Source organism: Dermacentor andersoni, chromosome 1, assembly GCF_023375885.2.
Source record: "Dermacentor andersoni chromosome 1, qqDerAnde1_hic_scaffold, whole genome shotgun sequence".
Classification (NCBI taxonomy): Eukaryota; Metazoa; Arthropoda; class Arachnida; order Ixodida; family Ixodidae; genus Dermacentor; species Dermacentor andersoni.
In genome coordinates this window covers 148,517,984-148,540,604 of record NC_092814.1, presented here as the reverse complement: position 1 = coordinate 148,540,604, position 22,621 = coordinate 148,517,984, and the positions used below count along the sequence as shown (strand labels likewise).

Genomic DNA, 22,621 nt, shown 5'->3' with positions numbered 1-22,621 from the left:
ATCCAACGAAGCTAGCGGCACATATTTGTACTTCGGAACATTCAGTGCCCCCTGGAATTGTAGAATGTTTGCCTAGTGTCCACCTAGTGGACATGTCCATTTTGTCTGCTGTTGAAGTTCTGATTGGCTATGCTGGGCTGCGCATCCACAGCAGCAAGGTGCCACCGCCAATCAGCACTTCAGCAGCAGACGAAATGGACATGTCCACTAGATGGACTCTTACAGAATATCTCCCCAGGACAAGGACAGGAAACGAATGAAAAGAAACCTTGTTGCACAGTGCTTGTCTTCGTTGTTTCCTGTCCTTGTCTCTGTGTGCATTGTAATCCACAGTAACATGTGTACGAAAACTTGCTAAATGCATTTGGTCGGTCAACCTTGTGTTTCGTTTATCACTCAGTTTAACTGCTGAAACATGCACATCTACACTAGACTAGCTGTATGCCTTCAGGGGTAATTTATTTCCGCGTGCGAGTTGTACGTTTGAAATGAAAACAGTGCTGCCGAAGAAAATAAACAATTGCGTGCGCCATAGGTGCTGACTATGGGGGTGCTCTGGGACCCAAGCCCCCTCTGAAGCTTTCCGGGAGGGGGGGGGGTGCTTAGTCCTCCCCACCCCCTGCAAACACACCTAACATGCCATTACCAGAGCTTTGTCACCCACATCATATGGAGATCCTTTTGACTTGCGTCGACCTTTTCACTTGAAACTTTACTGGGCCATTGCAACTTACTGTATCATTGTTGGCATGGACGTGCATGGCTTTTAATTCATACTTTCACTTTATTTCTGCAAATCCTGACACTAGGAGGACCTGCACATTAGAAGCACTAGTGGTGGCTGCCTCATCCATATTTTCTCACTTCAGCATTGCTTTAAATGTCCACTGTAAGTACGATGCACACACACAATATATTTAAATATACACAAAGAACAAAGTTTATTATATTTTTTAAAGACATGCAGGTAGCCTATTAAAAATTGTTTCTAAAGGTATGGATAGCCTATGCCTAGAGAGTGAATATGTTACTTTATGTTCACCACGCTTCAAATTGCTTTGCATGCTTTTTTGACCATGAAAAAAAACCTATAGACTTCAGTGACCCCTTTGGCAGAGACTTATCAATAGCGTGTGGAATTCACGTGAATGTTGTGTGTCTCATTATTGCTTCTCTGTCCAGTAAGCAGTGCTAACTACTCAGGAAAAAAGCATTTCTAATAATTCACAACATTTATTAGGGATTGGAGCATCGTTAGTTGCATGTAAAGTCATAAATATACGCAGGGTGTCCCAATGAACTAACATGCACCAAGATTTTAAGAAAGAGCAATGCGTTACTCGAAGAAAACCTAGTGCATATTGTTTACAGTACAGGGGACTAGCTGCCGGTAATTATTTGTTACTGAGATTTAATTAGGCAATTGTAATTAATTATCTAACTCGAGACATACTATCCTAATTATCAAAGCATCAATGAGGTATTTGAAGGCACAGCCAACGGACATCTAACTGCGGTATCTTCAGCGACGTGATAATTGCGTACTAATATTTTTCAGACTGATAAGTAAACGCTGTGAAATATGGAGAATATCACGTGGCTGCGTTCCTACCCGGATCATAAAGCAGCGCCCTCGAACAGGCTCCACCTGAGTTATCCAGAACGAAATAAAGGAAATAAAGAAAAACATAGTGATCAAGATAGTGTGTTATCTGCCATGCCCCAGCCAAAGTAACACGTCACATTTAATGTTAGTTGGAAACAAGCTGCGATAGCTGTTGACTTAGCGTAGATAAAGTGCATGGATTTCTTTTTTCCACAAAGCCTATCACAACAAAAGCGAATTGACAATGTCAGTGCAAAGGTAAATTAAAGGTGCATTTTGTTTTGTCCCATTCACCATGTCTTTCTCTAATGAGCAGAAGGTAAACATGATCCTTGCCTTGGGATCTGCAAATGGCAACAAGAGGAAGGCTGCAAATATATATATCAGTCATGGAAGTGTGGCAGTAGACCAAACACATTGACTGTCATTAGAAATTATGAAAACCTCAGACAAACCAGCGGCTTCAAGAAACAACGGCAGAGGACTCCATTTTTGAGTCCTAGCCTACGCACGGATGTTCTAGCATTTATGGCCTCAAACCCTCTTGCTAGCATGCGGGACGTGGCCGCCCAGATACAAATTTCCACGTCATCAGTTTGGAGGATTCTAAATGACGGCCTTTCACCCGTACTACCTTAACCAGCACCAATTCTTAGAAGATAGGAACCTGTAGAATCGTCTAGATTTCTCGAATTGGGTCCTCACAAAAGCTGATCGGTCACCGGACTTTTTGAGCAAATCATGTGTACAGATGAAGCCAATTTTCGTAAAAACGCCTAGGTAAATTTGCATAATGCACACTATTGGAGGGACTACAATCTACACTGGGTAAAGCGCAGTCGGCACCAGTACCAGTGGTAGCTCAATGAGTGGTTCGGAATTTACGCCGGTGCTATCATCAGTCCCATCTTCTTCGATCACAGACTGACTGGACAGCGTTACGTGAATGAAATTCTTGAAGGAGTGGTGGATGAGTTTCTCCCCCCCAGCGAAGTCTCGCTGTCACGTCTTGCACTGCTGTGGTATCAGCAAGATATGGCACCAGCACAGAGCAGCAGCTGAGTACGAAACAGGCTGGATGGCACTTTTTGGGCGGCTAGGTCATCTGACCTCTCCCCACTCGATTTCTTTCTTTGGGGTTATGTGAAAGATCGTGCTTTAGTGATCGAGACGGGCATCAGATTAGTTCAAGACAAGGATAACGGATAGATGTCTGCCGTAGAATTCCGGCGTCGGTCACCAAGAAAGCCATTGAAGATGTGATAAAATGGACACAGTACTGCGTAGCTGTAAAAGGAGACCTATTCCAACACGTCCTCTAGGCTGGTGTTCAACAGAGATTACGAATCGTAGATAATGAGGGCCCACTGAAATCTGATGGTTTTCTTTTTATGCAGATATCCTGATTGCCAATTCGGCTTATTTAGAAGTGGTATATTTACTTTCTTGAACCTATCGGTTTTGCCTTTTCTCTACACATTGGTCGCTTCCCGGTCTGTTTATTTCGCTTTTATTTTTTGACATGAACCCGCTTTTGCAGCACATATACACTTTAATGAAAAATAAAATGCTCACTTTAATTTGGCTTTGGTTCGAAGCAAGTTTCTGGCGCGAAATATAGCTTCGCGTGCACTCTTTCAACGCGGTGCGAGCAAAGCCGGTATTTTGAACTATTCTATATATGCCTATTACATTGCTTTTCGCAAGTTGTGCGTGGTCAGAGCGGCGCTTCAGCTGCATTATCAAGGAGCTTTTGTTATCAATGTGATCAGTTGGCCTTGAGAGACAAATAATAAGTGTGACGTAGAAATTAGAGAAAGGAACAGCTGCGAAGCCACGAAACCTGCTGTTGGTGCTCCTTCCATACCCTTATCAAGTTGATGGGCTCTCTCTTCGGGTTTGTGACAGGCGATGCAATTGCTTTCAATCAGCTTATTTGAGGGTGCTGCTTTATGATGCGGGTGGGAGCGCACTCACGTGGTATTTTTCATACTTCGTGAGGCCTTTTTTTTGCCAGTCGAAAAAATGTTGTGTGCAATTAGTATGTCGCTTAAAACACCGCAGTTAGATGTTATTTTAGGGTGCCTACAAATGCCTCATTGACACTTTGAAATTTAGGACACTGCTTCTTGAGTTAAATAATTAATTGCAATTACTAAATTAAATCTCAATAACTAAGGAATTACTGGCAGCTACTCTACTGTATTGGAAACTAAGTTTTCTTCGGAACAACTGCTCTTTTTTTAAGTCTTGGTGCATGATAGTTTGAGCACCCTGTATAATTCACTCAGTAACCAAAATGAGGCCAAGCCGGAATATTTCTAAATCATAATCAATAGCAGTCTGTGCAGGAGCGCTTATACTTGGACTCACAGAAAAAGAAAAAAAAGACAGAGAGGCTGCAGTTTAGCTGGAAAGGTGAAGCGGTATTAGTGATAGCCAAGTATGCGACAGTTACATGAAGGAAGATTACACCACTGAGAGGACTCAGGTTTTGAAATTGAACTGTCTCCTACTATGAGCACTATATACTGATATAGTGCCATCACTTCAGTGGTCAATTCTTCGAGGTCACACGAAGGTTCAAGTGCAACAAATATATATATATATATATATATATATATATATATATATACATATGAAGTTCGGGAAGCTGGTTGCCCCCCCCTTCAAAAAATGAAAACACTCTGCCTATGGCATGAGCAAATGTGCCACCCTCGTGCTTGTAATGTGCTCACGTGGGTTGGCATCTGCCATCAGCTTTAACACAGGCAGAACTCTGCACTCTGTTAATTTGCTCTAAAACGGAAAAACTCGGTGATTTCTCTTACCTATTTCAAAAGTTATGCCAAGGCTAGATTGGTGAGGATCCCATCTATATGCGAGCATGCAAATCCTGTCTTGGGTAGATGGGTTGTAGAATGACTATAAATCTACTAAATTAAAAGATAGTTGGACATGGTGTCTTAGATGTCTGCAAATGCAGCTGCGAGTTTCATTGGTAATATCTATAATAACCAAGCGGTATTATTATGTAATATAACACCATACAGAGGATATACTTCTGGGCCCTCGTGTACTTTATCTGTTGTTATTGTATCGTCTGCATATATAATTTGGGGAGTCATATACAGGGTGTCCCAGCTATCTTTAGCGAGAGTTTAAAAAATTGTGAATGCCATGTAGCTGGACAAAATCAAGTTAATGTTGTTTGCTGTCGCTTGGAGATGCTCAAATTATTTTTTAAAATTCTACCTTAGATAATTAGTTTTGATTAATTAATCAACTTCTCAAATATTATATTATTAGATAACAAGTGTCAATGAGGAAACTGTAGAGCGACATGAAAAACTCCTGATACAGCTTTATGTTGCTCAATACATGCTACATAAAACTTTTTCCGAGCGTGAAAGAAGCCCGGAAATGCGTGCAAGATTCCCGTGCCGCTGGCCGCTCGGGCACTGTGGGTGTGTTCGAGGGCTCTTTTCAGGCTCGGAAAACACATATTAAGCAACAGAAAGCTGTATCGGGAGTTTTTCACGTCGCTCTACAATTTCCTCATTGACACTATACTTACCTAACAATAATATTTGAGAAGTTGATTAATTAATTAAGACTAGTTATCTAACTAGGCGAAATTTAAAAAATAAATTGAGCATCTCCAAGTGACAGCAAACCACCGTTTATAGATCCTCTTAAAAAAGCTTTATAAACGGTACAGCAAACAACGCTACCTTGTTCTGTCCAGCTATTTGGCATTCGCATATTTTTAAACTCTGGCTAAAGTTAGCTGGGATGCCCTGAATATGTATATTGGGTAAATTTATGTACCCTTGTGTGAAAAAAAAGAAAAAAATGGACCTCTAATGCGGGCGACGGGAAATTTTAGACAAGTCAGATAGATTCAGCTGAAAGCATTCACACATATTTATGGGATGCCAGTAGCCGTTGTTCGGCAACCGCTTTCAAGAAACGGCTTCACGCGTTGTGTTATTCGTTGCGCCCGCCTGGGTGCATAAAGAGAAGCATGCGCAGAGGCCTAGGTCTCGTGTAAGAGCCATGTGTGCATTCTTCGTCGCCTTCAACGCCCAGAAACGGTGGCTCGATAGCAGAGCGGTCGGCAGAGGATCAAGAGGACAGACAGCGCGCGTCGTGCTGACTGGAGCGTGAGACCGCGCGCGCGCAGGATGTTCCTTGCGTGGGGTGTCGGTTTACCCTCGATCGTTTGTCGGCTCACATACCGCCGTGGAGAGAGAACAAAGGCCCGGAACGGCCCCGCCTCGTGTGTCTTCTGTGTCGCATATTCATGTATACGATCGTCCTGTACGCGCGGCAGCTTCCTTTGCAAGCGCCCTAGCTATGCCAACCACTACCACGCAACCGTATACCTTCCGAGGCTTTTTCTTACGATATTTATTTATAGAGTTGACCTCGAAGGAAGGGATGGGGCAACGTATATCACTATCGCAAAGTACTGACTATAATGAGAATAGCTAGGACACACATATACACGCATGTCGTCCTTGTCTCCTGTTGTGGTTATTATGTATGCGCGCATTACAAGAGGCCAGTTTGTTTTAACATGCAGATGGAGTACATGGAAGAAGGAACGCGCAAACCGACGTATTTTCCTTTTTCGTGTATAAAATGTAGTGTTCTCCGTGTGTTCTGCGTTGGGGTTTTACAAATTATTTTGCCGCGCGCAGGAGCTACTCTAAAAGAAGAAAAGTTTTTCTTCGTTGCCGTGTGATATCCCCGATACCACGCGCAAGCCGTCTCCAAGGGCATATGTTCGCCACGTTCCATCGCCAAACAGAGAGGGCAACGCAGGCACCCATCCTAACGTACGCTGCAGTGATGCGTTATCCGCGGCAAATCATAGCTGTAAAATGTAAATAAGAAAAAGGACGGAAAAGAGAAAAACTTGTCTGCTTGGTTTCCTTCAGTCCGAAAAGCCACGTGCCGCTATAGCTCAGTGGTAGAGCACTGGTCTCGTAAACCAGGGGTCGTGAGTTCAAACCTCACTGGCGGCAGGGCTTTTTTTTTTATCTTTATTGATTTATTTTTAATGTATGTATACAGGAATACGTAAATTCAATATTAAAAAAAAAATATTATTTACCATTGAATACAGTCCCCATTATACAGTATACAATACAGTATATTAGTAGAGTTTGCAGAACAGAATAATATGCGGATAATGAATACCTTTTTCCGCAAGCGGGTTAGTCGAAAGTGGACGTGGAGGAGCCCGAATGGTGAGACTAGAAATGAAATCGACTTCATACTCTGCGCGAACCCTGGCATCATTCAAGATGTAGACGTGCTCGGCAAGGTACGCTGCAGTGACCACAGGATGGTAAGAACTCGAATTAGCCTAGACTTGAGGAGGGAACGAAAGAAACTGGTACGCAAGAAGCCAATCAATGAGTTAGCGGTAAAAGGGAAACTAGAGGAATTCCGGATCAAACTACAGAACAGGTATTCGGCTTTAACTCAGGAAGAGGACCTTAGTGTTGAAGCAATGAACGACAATCTCATGGGCATCATTAAGGAGTGCGCAATAGAAGTCGGTGGTAACGCCGTTAGACAGGAAACCAGTAAGCTATCGCAGGAGACGAAAGATCTGATCAAGAAACGCCAATGTATGAAAGCCTCTGATCCTACAGCTAGAATAGAACTGGCAGAACTTTCTAAGTTAATCAACAAGCGTAAGACAGCGGACATCAGGAACTATAATATGGATAGAATTGAACAGGCTCTCAGGAACGGAGGAAGCCTAAAAACAGTGAAGAAGAAACTAGGAATAGGCAAGAATCAGATGTGTGCGTTAAGAGACAAAGCCGGCAATATCGTTACTAATATGGATGAGATAGTTCAAGTGGCTGAAGAGTTTTATAGAGATTTATACAGTACCAGTAACACCCACGACGATAAGGTGAGAGAGAATAGTCTAGAGGAACTTGAAATCCCACAAGTAACACCGGAAGAGGTAAAGAACGCCTTGGGAGCTATGCAAAGGGGGAAGGCAGCTGGGGAGGATCAGGTAACAGCAGATTTGTTGAAGGATGGTGGGAACACTGTCCTAGAAAGGTTGGCCGCCCTATATACACAATGCCTCATGACCTCGCACGTACCGGAATCTTGGAAGAACGCTGACATAATCCTAATCCATAAGAAAGGGGACGCCAAAGAATTGAAAAATTATAGACCGATCAGCTTACTGTCCGTTGCCTACAAAGTATTTACTAAGGTAATCGCAAATAGAATCAGGAACACCTTAGACTTCTGCCAACCAAAGGACCAGGTAGGATTCCGTAAAGGCTACTCAACAATAGACCATATTCACACTATCAATCAGGTGATAGAGAAATGTGCGGAATATAACCAACCCTTATATATAGCCTTCATTGATTACGAAAAAGCATTTGATTCAGTCGAAACCTCAGCAGTCATGGAGGCACTACGGAATCAGGGTGTAGATGAGCCATATGTAAAGATACTGGAAGCTATCTATAGCGGTTCCACAGCCACCGTAATCCTCCACAAAGAAAGCAACAAAATCCCAATAAAGAAAGGCGTCAGACAGGGAGATACGATATCTCCAATGCTATTCACAGCGTGTTTACAGGAGGTATTCAGAGACCTGGAGTGGGAAGAATTAGGGATAAAAGTTGATGGAGAATACCTTAGCAACTTGCGATTCGCTGATGATATTGCCTTGCTTAGTAACTCAGGAGACCAATTGCAATGCATGCTCACTGACCTGGAGAGGCAAAGCAGAAGGGTGGGTCTGAAAATTAATCTACAGAAAACTAAAGTAATGTTTAACAGTCTCGGAAGAGAACAGCAGTTTACGATAGGTAGCGAGGCACTGGAAGTGGTAAGGGAATACATCTACTTAGGGCAGGTAGTGACCACGGATCCGGATCATGAGACTGAAATAACCAGAAGAATAAGAATGGGCTGGGGGGCGTTTGGCAGGCATTCTCAAGTCATGAACAGCAGGTTGCCACTATCCCTCAAGAGGAAAGTGTATAACAGCTGTGTCTTACCAGTACTCACCTGCGGGGCAGAAACCTGGAGGCTTACGAAAAGGGTTCTGCTGAAATTGAGGACGACGCAACGAGCCATGGAAAGAAGAATAATAGGTGTAACGTTAAGGGATAAGAAAAGAGCAGATTGGGTGAGAGAACAAGCGCGGGTAAATGACATCTTAGTTGAAATCAAGAAAAAGAAATGGGCATGGGCCGGACATGTAATGAGGAGGGAAGATAACCGATGGTCATTAAGGGTTACGGACTGGATTCCATGGGAAGGAAAGCGCAGTAGGGGGCGACAGAAAGTTAGGTGGGCGGATGACATTAAGACGTTTGCAGGGACAACATGGCCACAATTAGTACATGACCGGGGTAGTTGGAGAAGTATGGGAGAGGCCTTTGCCCTGCAGTGGGCGTAACTAGGCTGATGATGATGATGATGATACCGCATCTCATATAGAAACGCTTTAGCCAGGCGGTTCAACGAAAAAAATATAGATGGTGCAAGATACAATTATGAAATCTAACGGTGTTCGTTCGTCACACCTATAAGGACACTGTAGGTCTTAAGATCGTATCTGGCACCGCGTTTTATTTTTTTTTTCGTTGAACAGCTTGGATAACGTTAGGTGGGACACCCTATATTTATAAATTTCCGTAATCGCTAGAAAAAGAAAAGTGCACTATTGTGTACAAAAGATAGTCACCAGAGGTGGTATTTTGTAACAATCTACTACATTTTGTATTCTTCTTTTATATCACCTATATCACCGAGTGGCCAATTCCGGTGATTAGGGTGGCGCGGCTTCGTTCGGACCAATGACCAAGGGCGAAAAGAATGAATAATGAAATGGATCTTTAAAAAAATTACGGCCTCAAAGAGAGAAAGGGAGAGCAACGATAAGCTCACATCGAAAGATATAGGTTGCTGAAAAAAAAATCACACTAAAATTGTGCTTTGGAAAAGGTGAGCAATATTTTTGCTGAATTTTTTGTAAATAAAAAGCGTAAAGGGTCTGCCCTTTGTACACTCGTTGTATATCGACCATGCAAATTCGGCACGCCGGAGTTGTTTCACACATGGGTTGCTTGCGCCCCCACATAGGCAGGGTTATACCAATCAAGGATATCCCTCCTCGCAATACCTTTTATTCGCATTCACAATCGATCGTGGTTAGAAGATGACGACATCTTTACTTCGAAGGAAGGAATAGTGCGTATACAGGGAGGAACACAGCGCCACAGTGACTGACCATCGAGCGACGCCAAGGGTATATTTTAACTCCTGAATGAGTTTCGAAACAACAGTCAGGGAAAAGAAAAAAAAATTATGGGGTTTTACGTGCCAAAACCACTTTCTGTTCCCAACCGTGGGGTCGCTAGAGGACAAGCAATTGTTACGTTTCGCCTACAACGCGCGGTAATGCCGGCGCGGATGCAACGGACGCCGGGGCTTCGTTCAAAGCGGCGGACCTTTTGGCCCGTGCGACGCCGCCGCAACGCTTCCCCGCCAAGCGTGTCCAGGCGTGTTTCAGTGCCACGTGTCTTCGTGTGTGCGTGTGTGTGTGTGTGCCCTCGCTTGTCAAAGCGCGGCAGCCGGGGAGCGGAGTTCCCCGAATGAGGAGCCTGGAGGTCTCTCGGCTCAACCGTTCGCGCCGTCGTGTGGGCGGGTTGGCGATGCGTCACTGCACTCGGTTCAGCAGGTCTCTCGGCTCGACCGTGCGCGCCGTCGTGGGCTCATGCTCCGCCGTCCCGTGACCTTCATCCCGTGACCTTCCCTTTTGGACCGCGACGCCGAGAGTATAAGAGCAGCTGCCCCCGGACGCCAGAGGAGAGGCTCCGATTTGTACTGTTGAGTTACGTGCTCTCCCGTCTCTCCACTTCGGTCGAACTGACCGGCCGCTCTTTTGCTATGTTAGAATAAACAAGTTGTTCTGTTACCAGTCTTCTCTTGCTTTGCCGGGACCTTCGGATGCTTCCAGTGCCCCAGGCCGCCAGGCCAACGCTACCCTTGGGGCTTGCGACCCATTGGCAATAACGGGCGTCAGCACCGAGACCCCAACAACTCGTGCCAGCGGTGCGATTCCTACACAATATACTCCCACCTGGGAGCTATTTCCGTTTACAGTGTACCTTTCCAGAATCGTAACAGACCAGTCGAAAGTAAGAACTGACTTTATAAGGTGTGTCGATCACTATAGGGCTTTGTTGGGTCTGAAAAGTTTACGTCGGATTATGTTTTCTGTTCTTGTTTTTGTTGACAATTGGAGTATCTAATATGAACGTACACTTTGCAGCACAAAAGGAAAAACATCAGTGATAGTATAATACACGAAACGCTTAAAGACCTCACAAAGGCAAGCCAAGCGAAGCATGAAATCGCGTTCTAGTGGAAACTAGGACATTGCGACATTCCTGGCAACACAGCAGCCGATTAAGCAGCACGACAAGCACACTTCAAAGATGATGTAGTTCAGCTCCCAATATCAAAGAATGAACTACGGTGCATTATAAGGACGTCTTTCAAAATATGTAGAAATACGTGGTTTGACCAGAATTCTAATAGCTCGGATTTTATCATATCAATCCATTTATTGAATTCAAATTTTCTTTGTCATTAGACAGAAATATGGAAGCCCTTATTCATCGATTAAGGCTAGGTACTACCTACACCAGACATTTATTACATAGAACTGGCCATGCGGAAACTCCCGAATGTAATTGTGGATTTGTACATGGAGGTATACGTCACCTTCTTCTAGATTGCCCACATAACGACACACCAAGATGCCGACTTAAATCAGCTATAATGAGATTAGACCGCAGATCATGCAGTTTAAAGAAACTTTTGGGCCCTTGACCAGCAATGGCCATGCAGAAGAGCACCTTAAAAGCATTAAAAGATTTTCTCGAGGACAGCGGCATTGTTGACCGTTATTAACGTTTTTAATGTTCCTTTATTTCAAAGTCGCTGTATGTGTTTGTGGATTGTGTTATGTTGACTGTTCTGTTCTGACTATATGGGATAATGCATGTACACGATGAATGCACCACCCGCTGACTAGAGACTGTATCATTAGGTGACAGTATCATTCGTATTTTTTAGACTTTCTTCTACAGTGTTGTGCAGTTAATTAAGTTGTATATTGTGTGTACCATGTATTTTTTACGTCATAGTGTTACTGCGAAAACGTTGCTTGACAAGTTCTGGTGCTTGTATGAGAAGGTTGTTTGATATGTAATCTTGAACCATGTATGCTGTAGGCTAGACCCATTCAATCGCTAAGGAGTAGCCGGCGCCTTAATTTATGCGTCAACATCTCCTTATATCATCATCTTAATAATAAAACCGTACGAGTTCAGAACACCTTAAAGGACCACTCAGCAAGTCTGGTCATTTTGAGCTGACAAGCGCCATGCATACAGTACGCGCAAACTATCGTATCTGCGAAGTATTACGTGGCTACGCGGCGCGGAAAGAGCTTAAGTTTCAAACCGAACGCCATTTGCCCTTCTCCTCGCGGGCGCCGCGCTCGCAGCTGGAGAGTCGACGTATGCCACACAAATGCGCCTACGTACAGTCGGCGTCACCTTTGTGTAGAGCGGTGGAACGGCGGCCGCCGAGGCGCTCCGCAGCCAGCCAGCGACGTCTAACGGTGGTGGCTGGCCTATAGGTGTTCTGTGGGCTGGCTGGGCCCGATTGGATGCGTAGGCCGCGCAGACACTTCTTATCTCGAGCCCAGCAGCTACCGTTAGACGTCGCTGGTTGCCTCCGGAGCGCCTCGGCGGCCGCCGTTCCCGCGCTCAACACAAAGGTGACGCCGACTGTACATCGCACTGCTGCACTGAGGAAGGAAACTAAGGAGAGGCCCTGACGTCACTCTTTGTGCAGCAAAAGTGAAGCCGGAATTTGGCGTTGCTCATGGCGATGCTCCGCCTTTTGGGCCACCCTCCTCTCTCGTTTACATCTTTCGCGAAACCACGCCGCGCTGCGCGTGGTGTCGCGCGCGCTCGCCCAACATCTGGCAGAGCACGGTGCAGGTAACACAGCGCAACAAGACACGGTGACTAACGCAAACCCGCCCACTCAGCGCCTTTGCCACGGCCCGAAACCTACCAGAGCAACACGTGTGAGCGCTCAAAACCTTAAGAACGCCACCATCGTGGCCCAAAAGGCGTGGCCATACAACAAAAAAAATAAAAAAAGCAGCAAAAAAATGAGAACCTACTACGTCATTTCCGCCACACTTTTCTCCTAGCGCGCGGAGGGGGTAAGGCCTCTCCTTAGTTTCCTTCCTCCGTGCACTGCTGTAACGTCGCTCGTGGTGACACGTGGCTTCGAGAATTATTCAAGCCAACATCTGTTATTTGTGTAATATGTTGCCAGAATAGACGAATTAACGCTTAGAGAAATAAAAAAAAACACGAACGGAATGTCTGCATGTTTTTGTTTTACTTTGCAGCGCAGCAAGAGAGATGTACCAAAGTTTCTATAGGTGTTCTGTGGATGTACTTCCTTTCGTCTGCTTGTTCCCACGTCGTGCAGTTGCGCGCGCAGACAAGGAAAGTATGCCATTTTCTACCGTGTTTCAGCACGCGATCATGATGCATGATCCGCTTGTGTCTGCCTCAGTATTCGCGTAGTACTGACTTATACCGCTAGTCAGGTGTTCTAATGCACAGCTCGCAAAATCATGTGCTGCGCGAAACGAGACAATCACAACAGCTTGCCCCATTGTCTACCGCCGCCCATGACGATCTCAAGGCAACCCTGCTACAGCGCGCAGCAGCTTCACAGCGTTCTCGCATCCAGCAGCTTCTGTCCGCTGAAGAACTCGGCGACCGATGCCCTAGTCAACTTCTTCGCCGAATGAGGCAGCTGGCTGCTCGGAAACAACGCGAGATCCATCGACGACGCGCTGTTGCGCGAATTGTTTTTGCAACGACTCCCGGCTAACGTGCAGGTGGTTCTGGCGACAGCCTCTACCATGGACCTTACCGGACTTGCCGTTTTGGCCGACAAAGTCATGGAAGTAGCCACTCCAACCATCGCAGCCAAGGCATAGTCTCCGGGTGACAATACAACCGCCCTGCAAAGTCTTCCCTGCTCTTCAGCAGCGCAATCTCCGCTCGACTCCTTGTGTGAGTGTCTGGAACGCATCATCTGCGGAGCGGAACATCACCGCACGTCATCTCGTCGCCCACGCAGCCGTAGTTCCAGCAAATCAAGACGCACGGGCACCCGCAATGAAACATCAGCTGCAACGTCTGGCGTTTGCTACTACCACCGCCGTTTATGAAACGACGCTCGTCACTGTCGGCGTCCCTGCACTTGGCGGGGAAACAGGCCGGCCGACCTATAACGGCGACGAGTGGTCCGGCCCAACGCACAAGTCACCTTTTCTACGTGACGGACAGAGTTACGGGACAACGGTTCTTAGTCGACGCAGGAGCTGACGTCAGCATTATCCCCGCCCACCACTCCGACCGAAAAGCGACACCTGTGTCGTTTTTGCAAGCCGTCAACGGCACCAGAATTCCAGTTTTCTCGTCACGCTCCGTCATGCTAAACCTTGGCCTTCTACGAGCGTTCTGCTGGATTTTCCTGGTTACAGACGTTCGTCATGCAGTCATTGGAGCAGACTTCTTGCACAACTACGGACTCCTTGTCGACGTCCAACGACGCCGTCTCATCGACTCCGTCACCCAGCTATCCGTTCCCGGCGTCCCATCATCAGGCACGTCGCCGATCGCGCCTATTTCTGCCATGTTGGACGAACCTTTCGCCGCGCTCTTATACGCGAGTTTCCACTTTGACGCGCCTGTCGTACTGGACGCAACCGGTGCAACATGACGTGTGCCATCACATCGTCACCTCCGGCCATAGAGTTTCTCACTACATTACCTAGAGGGAAATCTGGCGCTGCTGCGCTGTGGTATGCATGGGAATGCCGGTATATTGTGGATTCGGATTGGCATCGTTCTCGTAGAGACAGGACACCTTGAAGACGCGCTTGGCAAATACCGTTCCGTCTGTCACAATGATTCATTAAAACAGCACGTGAAAAGGTGTTTTAGGTTTATTATTACGCGAAAACATGTTTTGTTTAACTATGATAACTTGTTATTGCGTGTACGACTATATGTTACGTAAAATGTATCAGCGGGCCGCTAAAGTTGGAAGACAGACGACAAGGTTCGCGCTCGCTTTGAAACAGTTTGTCGTCTGTTCTTGCTTTTCTTCGCTTGGTCATGCATTGTGGGTGAGTAAAGATGTAATATTAGTGAATGGAATCATTTTATGAAGATTTTACTTTGATAACGCGTTATTTGCGTAGCCATATCCACGTTTTAGACGAAGCCTCTTACAACACCAGCCAACAGGAGCCTCGCAGACACATATCCCGTCATTCCCATGACGGCACGGTGCCCCCTTAAGAAACTCCCATAGACGGTGGCGCCAGATTACCCTCTAGGTGTTATGGTGAGAAACTCTATGCCTCCGGCCCACCAGTCTATTTCCGGAAGGCGGGCCAATCCTTTCAGCGTTTCATCGATTCCGTCACCCGCGGCTTGCCCTTCGGAAGCGCTTTTACTAACTGTAGAATCGAGTGGTAATTGCATACTTACTCAGACGGCTACACGCGTTACGATGCAGACAGCCACACTTATTGATGTATTTATCTCTAACCTAAATACTAGTAGTTTACTTTCAGGTGTATTACAGAGTTCTATCAGCGACCATTATCCCATTTATTTGCTCCTGAAATGTGCCGCAAATGAACAACACAACCTATCAGCGCAGAATACTGTGCAAAATATTACTCCGGACACCCTCGCGTCCTTTTTTTCTATTCTTTCAAATCAAAACTGGGATGACGTCTTTTCTTCTGAGACTGTAGATGCGGCGTATGAGGCATTCATCACCTGTTTTAAACGCCTGTACCATGATCATTTCCCTGAGAAAACTGTAAAAAAGCCCACTAGAAGTCGTAAGCCATGGATAAATCGAGATTGCCTTAGAATGATTAAAAAGAAAGACCAGTTATACAAGAAATTTATGAGGACCAAGTCCCTTGCCGATCTAGGCAAGTTTAAACAATACCGCAATAAAGTAACGTCTTTTCTCAGAAACGAAAAAAGAAACTTTCTGTACAATGAGTTTGACAGCGAGTTCTGTGATGGTAGCGCACAAGTTTGGAAAAAAGTTAATAAATTATTAAACCGAGCACAGTCTACGTCAGGAGTTACAGAACTTTGGTTTGAAGGTGAACGTATTGAGCGTGTTGCACTTGCAGATAAATTTAATACGTTTTTGAAAGATATTGTAAATACCGGTCTGAGTTCAGATTTCGCTTGCAACACTATACGACGGAATAGCAATAGCATATTTTTGGAGCCTACAGATGACACTGAAGTGTGCAGTACTTTTACTTCCTTTAAGAACAACAGGTCTTGTGATATAGATGGCGTTCAAATCTCGCCTGTAAAATTTGTCCTCACTCTAATAGCACCAGTATTAACTTATATTTATAACCTTGCCTTATCAAGCGGGTCCTTTCCAAAGCAGATGCAGAAATCTAAGGTAATAGTGTTATATAAAAGCGGTGATAAAAATAGCATGTCAAGTTACCGACCGATTTCCATTTTACCGCTTTTTTCGAAAGGGTTGGAAAAAATTATTGAAAAACGGTTATTAAAATTTTGCAATAGGTTTAAACTGTTATCAACAGCACAACATGGCTTTTTGCGAGGTAAATCTACCGAATCGGCTTTATTGTCTCAAAAAGAAATTATTCTTAACGCTTTTGAAAATAAAGAATTGTGCATCGGCATCTTCATAGATTTCTCAAAGGCTTTCGATCGCCTTAATCATAATACCTTACTTAAAAAATTAGACCTTTATGGCATACGTGGCACTCCACTTGAACTACTGAAATCGTACTTGCGTCATCGTGTACAATGCGTTAAAATAGGGCCACATGTATCTTCATTTCAAGCTATTACTGCTGGTGTCCCACAGGGTAGTATTTTAGGACCTCTACTTTTCATTTTATATATAAATGACCTTGTTTTGACTGTTAGCCAGCCGAAATTTGTAATTTATGCTGACGATGCAAGTTTATTTTTCACAGGTAGTTCCATACAATCTCTGGTTTCAGTTACTAACAATGCTCTTGATAAACTTAAGGAATGGTCTGAAGCAAACTCTTTACTCATAAACACGAAAAAAACTAAAGCGGTTCTATTCAGTACAAGACAGTTTCCCACTCAACCCGATATACATATATACATAGGCGATTCACGTGTCCAGTTTGTAGACACTGTCAAGATTTTGGGGGTAATTTTTAGCAAGACCATGAGCTGGGACACTGAAGTTCAGTTCATTATGAGTAAACTAGCAACGTGCACCGGAATTCTCGCAAAATTTCGGCATTTTCTGCCCGAACGCATAAAATTAATTATTTACAATGCGCTGTTTGTATCCCACCTAAATTATTGTTTCTTGGTTTGGGGTACTACCACTAAAACAAATATTAATAAAATATACATGCTTCAAAAGAAAGCTGTACGCTACATTGCAAACGTAGACTACCTTGCTCACACACGGGAACTGTTTGCTCGTTACCAAATTTTGCCGATTAATACCGTGTACGAATATTACTTAGCATTAAAATACAAGCGTTGTATCCAAAATAACCAGCTTAGTTTTCTTGAATTACCCTGTCTCAGTCAAAATCTTTCAGAATACTCCTTTCGCAGAAAAGAAATTTGGCACATTCCCTTCTCCCGTACAATGTACGGGCAGCAGATGCTCCGACATAGCCTGCCCACTGTTTTGAATAAATTATTGTCAAGGGGTATAATTCCTGAAACATGTTCACTTGTTGAGATGAGAAGTGCACTAATTCACTAATATCTTCTTTCTGAAAGCCGCTTTCATGTATTTTTTTTTTCGTATCTTGCTGCGATGTATCCTGTGTAATTTTATCTTGCTGCTATGCACTTCTGTGTTTTCTTTTTTTTCTTTTCTTACTATTATGCTGTGTTTTTTCTGTTTATGCTTTGTTCACAAACTCATGCATATACGAGATATTTTTGCCCTTGTTAAATAGCCAGAGTGTTACCATGACTTTTACATTTTACGTTTTCGCTGTATGCCTTGTACAGGGGGGCTCGGGCGTCCCTCAAGTGATTGTGTTCCCTTTTTGCCCGGGCCTACCCGCATCGTTGATTTTTTGGCGATGTAAATAAACTTCAACTTCAACTTCATACATTGACGACCTTCTCGTTGCAAGCTCTTCCGCAGAAGAACATCTTCACCACTTGCGGTTGTTGTTTTCACGCCTTGCCAGTAAATGACTTGTCACCAACGCCGCCAAGAGCGAATTCGGTCAACCCGAACTCGAGTTCCTCGGTCATATCGCCGACGCTAACGGCATTCGACTACTGCCGTCCAAGATTCGCGTCATCGAAAACCTTCCCCGACCGACCACACTCACCAAGCTTCGCCAGTTTCTCGGATTCGCCAATTTATACCGCCCGATTCATTCCCGATTACGCACGACTTATGGCTCCGCTAGACGCTCTGCTGGTAAACAAACGTAAACAAGTGCTTCAGTGGACTGAAGAGGCCACCGACGCTTTCACAAGAGTCAAGTCTGCCCTCGCCGACGCCACGCTGCTTGTAACCGCATGGCGCGTTTTTCGCGAGCGAAAAACGCGACGGGCGGCAAACGCCCGCGTTGCCGCCGACGCGCGAGCACCCGTACGAAAAAAAAGGAGCGGCACTTTCGCGCCGCGTTTTCCGGGTTGCCAGACAACATAACTCTCAAAGACATGTATTGTCTCTGTTACCGCATATATAATATGCCCTTAAACTTACAGAACACTACAATAAAAATAATCTGAGTGTAATTAGACAACGACATTTCTTTCCGAAGTGTATTGATCAAGCTTAACTTCAAGAAGCAATAGTGTGTGCGAAACTGCGACTATGTACCTTCCGCATGCTGAGAAGCCGCTGCTTGTTCACAACTTCACATATAAAAAGGAGGGTCGGCCGCTTACTACCGAGCAGAAGAGGCGATTGCTACTATTAAGGGGGATGCTGATACTGAAGCAAGAAAAAATGCGGGTCAGGAGGTACATGTGGGTGCGGCCTGCCTGGTTGAGAAGAGAGCGAGCACCATACACTGGTAATATTATTAGCAAATTGTCTTGCCAGTATTAGCGATGAGACGCGACGCTTCTCCACTTTAGTTATTAGGGCCTCGTTGAAGGTTGCTTTGTTCATTTTAGGTGAACACGATGCGCGAACCAACACGATGCGCGAACGAAATCACGGTAGCACATGTTTTCCTTGACGCGCGCGCCATTTCTGCCGAGAAAAAAAAAATTCCGCCGGGGAGGTTCCGTCGAGATGCGCAGAGAGCAGGGCCATCTGGTGGCAAAAAAAAAAAAAAAGAACCAAAATGCCACGTGACCAAATGCCACGTGACTTACCTGAACTCTGATTGGTGGACGCGCCGCGCGACGCGTTTTTTTCTACTCCGAGCAGCAGCACGCGGCGGCGCGATTTCGTGGCGGATCATGCTGGGCACGCGTCAAAATGACGCGTGCGTCCCACCATCCGCGCGTTAATCGCGCCTGAAATCGCGCCATGCGGTTCCGCCTTTAGACACCCAAAGCCAGACGCGCCCACTGCCATCATGACCGACGCTTCAAACACCGCCGTTGGTGCCGTTCTGAAGCAATTCATCGACAATGCGTGGCATCCACTCGCCTTTTTCTCCAAGAAACTGAAGCCTGCGCAGTCCCGCTACAGCGTGTTCGGCCGTGAACTGACCACAAGCCCCTTGTGCACGCAATGATCCGTTCGGCGTCCTGTTACTCGCCCCGCGAGAGTCGACACCTTTTCTACATCTCCGAGTTTACAACAACGTTCCGCCACATCAAGGGCACCGACAACGTTCCAGCCGACGTTCTGAGTTGCGTCAATGCCGTTTCCACGTTGACGTCGGAACCTTTCATCATCGATGTCGATTTACTCACCGGTCAACATCGTGACGACACCGAACTTCGTACACTCCGGAATTCGTCAACGTTCCTGAAATTGGAGGACGTGGTTGTGACCCCAGCTGGTACGTCCATCGTCTGCGGCACTTCTACCGACACACCTAGACCATACATTCCGGCATCCCTTCGCAGACGTCTATTCGAAACCGTGCACAACCTGTCGCATCCTGGCATAGGCGCGACACAGAAGCTTCTTTCCAGTCGTTTCGTTTGGCCTCGGCTAAACGCGCAAGTTCGCTGTTGGGTTCGCTGCTGTTTGTCGTGTCAACGCTGTAAGATCCAGCGTCACCCCATTCCGCTTGCCAAGTCTTTTCTCCCACCGGATGCTTGTTTTGACACCGTACACCTGGACCTCGTCGGCCCTCTCGCACCTTCGAAAGGTTACTGCTACATACTGACATGCATCGACCGCTATACACGGTGGCCAGAAGCTACACCTATATTTGACATCTCAGCGCCCACTGTTGCAGCAGCTTTCGTGTCTACATGGATAGCACGGTTCGGCTGCTCATCCACAATAGTCACGGATCGCGGTCGGCAGTTTGACTCAGCGTTTTTCAACGAGCTACTCAAACTACTCGGAACGACACGTTTTTACACGACTGCTTACCACCCGCAGTACAATGGACTAGTAGAACGTTTTCACCGGCACCTCAAGGCCTCCCTTATGGCGCATGAATCGCCCGGGAAGTGGGTTCTACATTTGCCTCTCGTCTTACTTGGCATCAGAGCCGCACTCAAGAGCGACCTAGGTTGCTGCTGTGCTGAGCTAGTCTACGGCACTCACCTAAGCCTTCCGTGCGATTCTTTGTCGCCACCACCAAAACACCTATGCCATCACCTGCCGACTACGTTGCCGAACTGCAAGCTTTCTTAAGCCAGATACGCCCCGTGCCTACACGTTCACAAGAAGCAAGGTCTCCCTACGTTTCTCCCACACTCACCTCTGCTACCCACGTTTTTGTGCGTAAACTGTGTCGTGCGGAAACTGTGTCGTGCGGTAGCGGCAGCAGCATCGGCGTCGCATGAGAATTACGCAGACGCTCGCGTCTAAACGAGGCACGAGCGGCTGGCACCCTCCGGCACGGGCTAGCGTTCCGAAAGAGATGAATGCTACGCTAAGAGATAGAGTATCGGTTTTTCCTCTCCTGCGTGAGCCCGAGAGTTTACCGGTCTACGTGGTCACTCGTCGCCACACTATCATGCCGGAATGAACCGCGAACGCGAGAAAGCTCGCGGGAATGCTCATTTTCTTTGCCGCAGTCGCCAGTGTGCGTGACACCGCTAGACGCACGGTGTTGGACCTGCAGAGCGCACTTTCAGCGCTGGTTTGCGCACCATATGATGCACACGGCAAAGTTTCAGGCAGTTCGATGTACGTAAGAATCTTACACTTTGTTTTGTGCCATTCGCGTTTAATTATGGCACGTGACTGCTCTCCAACACCACCAGTGTTTGGGAAGTGACTGGATAATTTTACGAGCGACTCAATGAAAGCGAAAACGAAGAGCCCAAAGCCACTTTTGATAAGAGTCACTCTGATCTTCATATAAAAGATCCGAGGAATGAGTGAATGGGGCTCAAGAATGGCGTTCGTCAGGGGATGTTGTTGCAGGGTCGTCCATTGTTAGGGGGCGTTCAATCCAGCGTAACTCCAACATTTCTTCAACTTTATGAAAATAAAACAAAACAAAAAAGTTGGTGGAAAATATATGATGCCTTAGGCGGATATTTGTTAACGAAATACTTACCTGGAGCCTTTCGTGCAAAGCTTAAGCTGTTGTATTAAAATTAAATTAAATTATGGAGTTTTACGTGCCAAAACCACTTCCTGGTTATGAGGCACGCTGTAGTGGAGGACTCCGGAAATTTCGACCACCTGGGGTTCTTTAACGTGCACCTAAATCTAAGTACACGGGTTTTTGTCGCATTTCGCCCCCATTGAAATGCGGCCGCCGTGGCCGGGATTCGATCCCGTGACTTCGTGCTCAGCAGCCGAACACCATAGCCACTGAGCAACCACGGCGGGTTTAAGCTGTTATATTGTACGGGATTTTTTACCGACGCAGTTTTCATCCTGACGGTCTTCCCCTTCTCCTTGTCGTTCCTGAACACCTCCGGTCAACCGTGTTTCAGGAGCTTCATGTCGCCCCAACTGCTGGACACCTTGGGTTTTCTCGCACTTAGGACCGCGTACGTGCGCCGCCGCTTCTACTGGCCCGGCATCGCAAGCCCTGTCAACATCGCAAAAAGCCAGCCACGCTTCCTGCCGGGTACTTACAGCCGATTGACATTCCACCTGAGCCATTCTTTCGCGTGGGTTTGGATCTCCTTGGCCCTTTTCTTGAGTCCAGCTGCGGCAACAGGTGGATCGCTGTCGCTACTGATTACGCGACGCGCTATGCCATCATTCGGGCACTTCCCACGAGCTGCGCAACCGACGCCGCAGATTTCCTACTCCGGGATATCATTTTAGTACATGGCGCCCCGCGACAGCTCCTTACTGACCGCGGCCGCACTTTCCTCTCCCAAGTCATCGCCGATATCCTACGCTCACGTTCCAACAAGCACAAACTGGCTACCTCCTATCATCCCCAGACTAACGGCGTTACTGAGCGACTTAATCGGACCATTACTGACATGCTATCGATATACGTTTCAACCGACCACATGGACTGGCATGTGGCTTTCCCTAATGTCACGTTCGGCTATAATTCAGCACGCCACGATACTGCTGGGTATTCATTCCGCCTTTTACTTACTCTTCAGTCGTGACCCTGAATTACCATTGGACACTTCACTCCTCTTGATACAGGATTCGAGGACCGAGTATGCCAGCGACGCCATCGCCCGCGCTGACCATGCGCGCCAGCTTGCCCGTACTTGTCTGTTGGCA

General features: G+C 46.2%; 1 non-coding gene across 1 annotated transcript; it reads left to right on the top strand.

Annotated features, from left to right (window-relative positions):
• The first annotated feature begins 6,567 nt into the window (after nt 1–6,567).
• Nucleotides 6,568–6,639, top strand: TRNAT-CGU (transfer RNA threonine (anticodon CGU)). Its single transcript has one exon. It is a non-coding gene; the product is annotated as a tRNA-Thr (tRNA).
• Nucleotides 6,640–22,621: the final 15,982 nt, after the last annotated feature.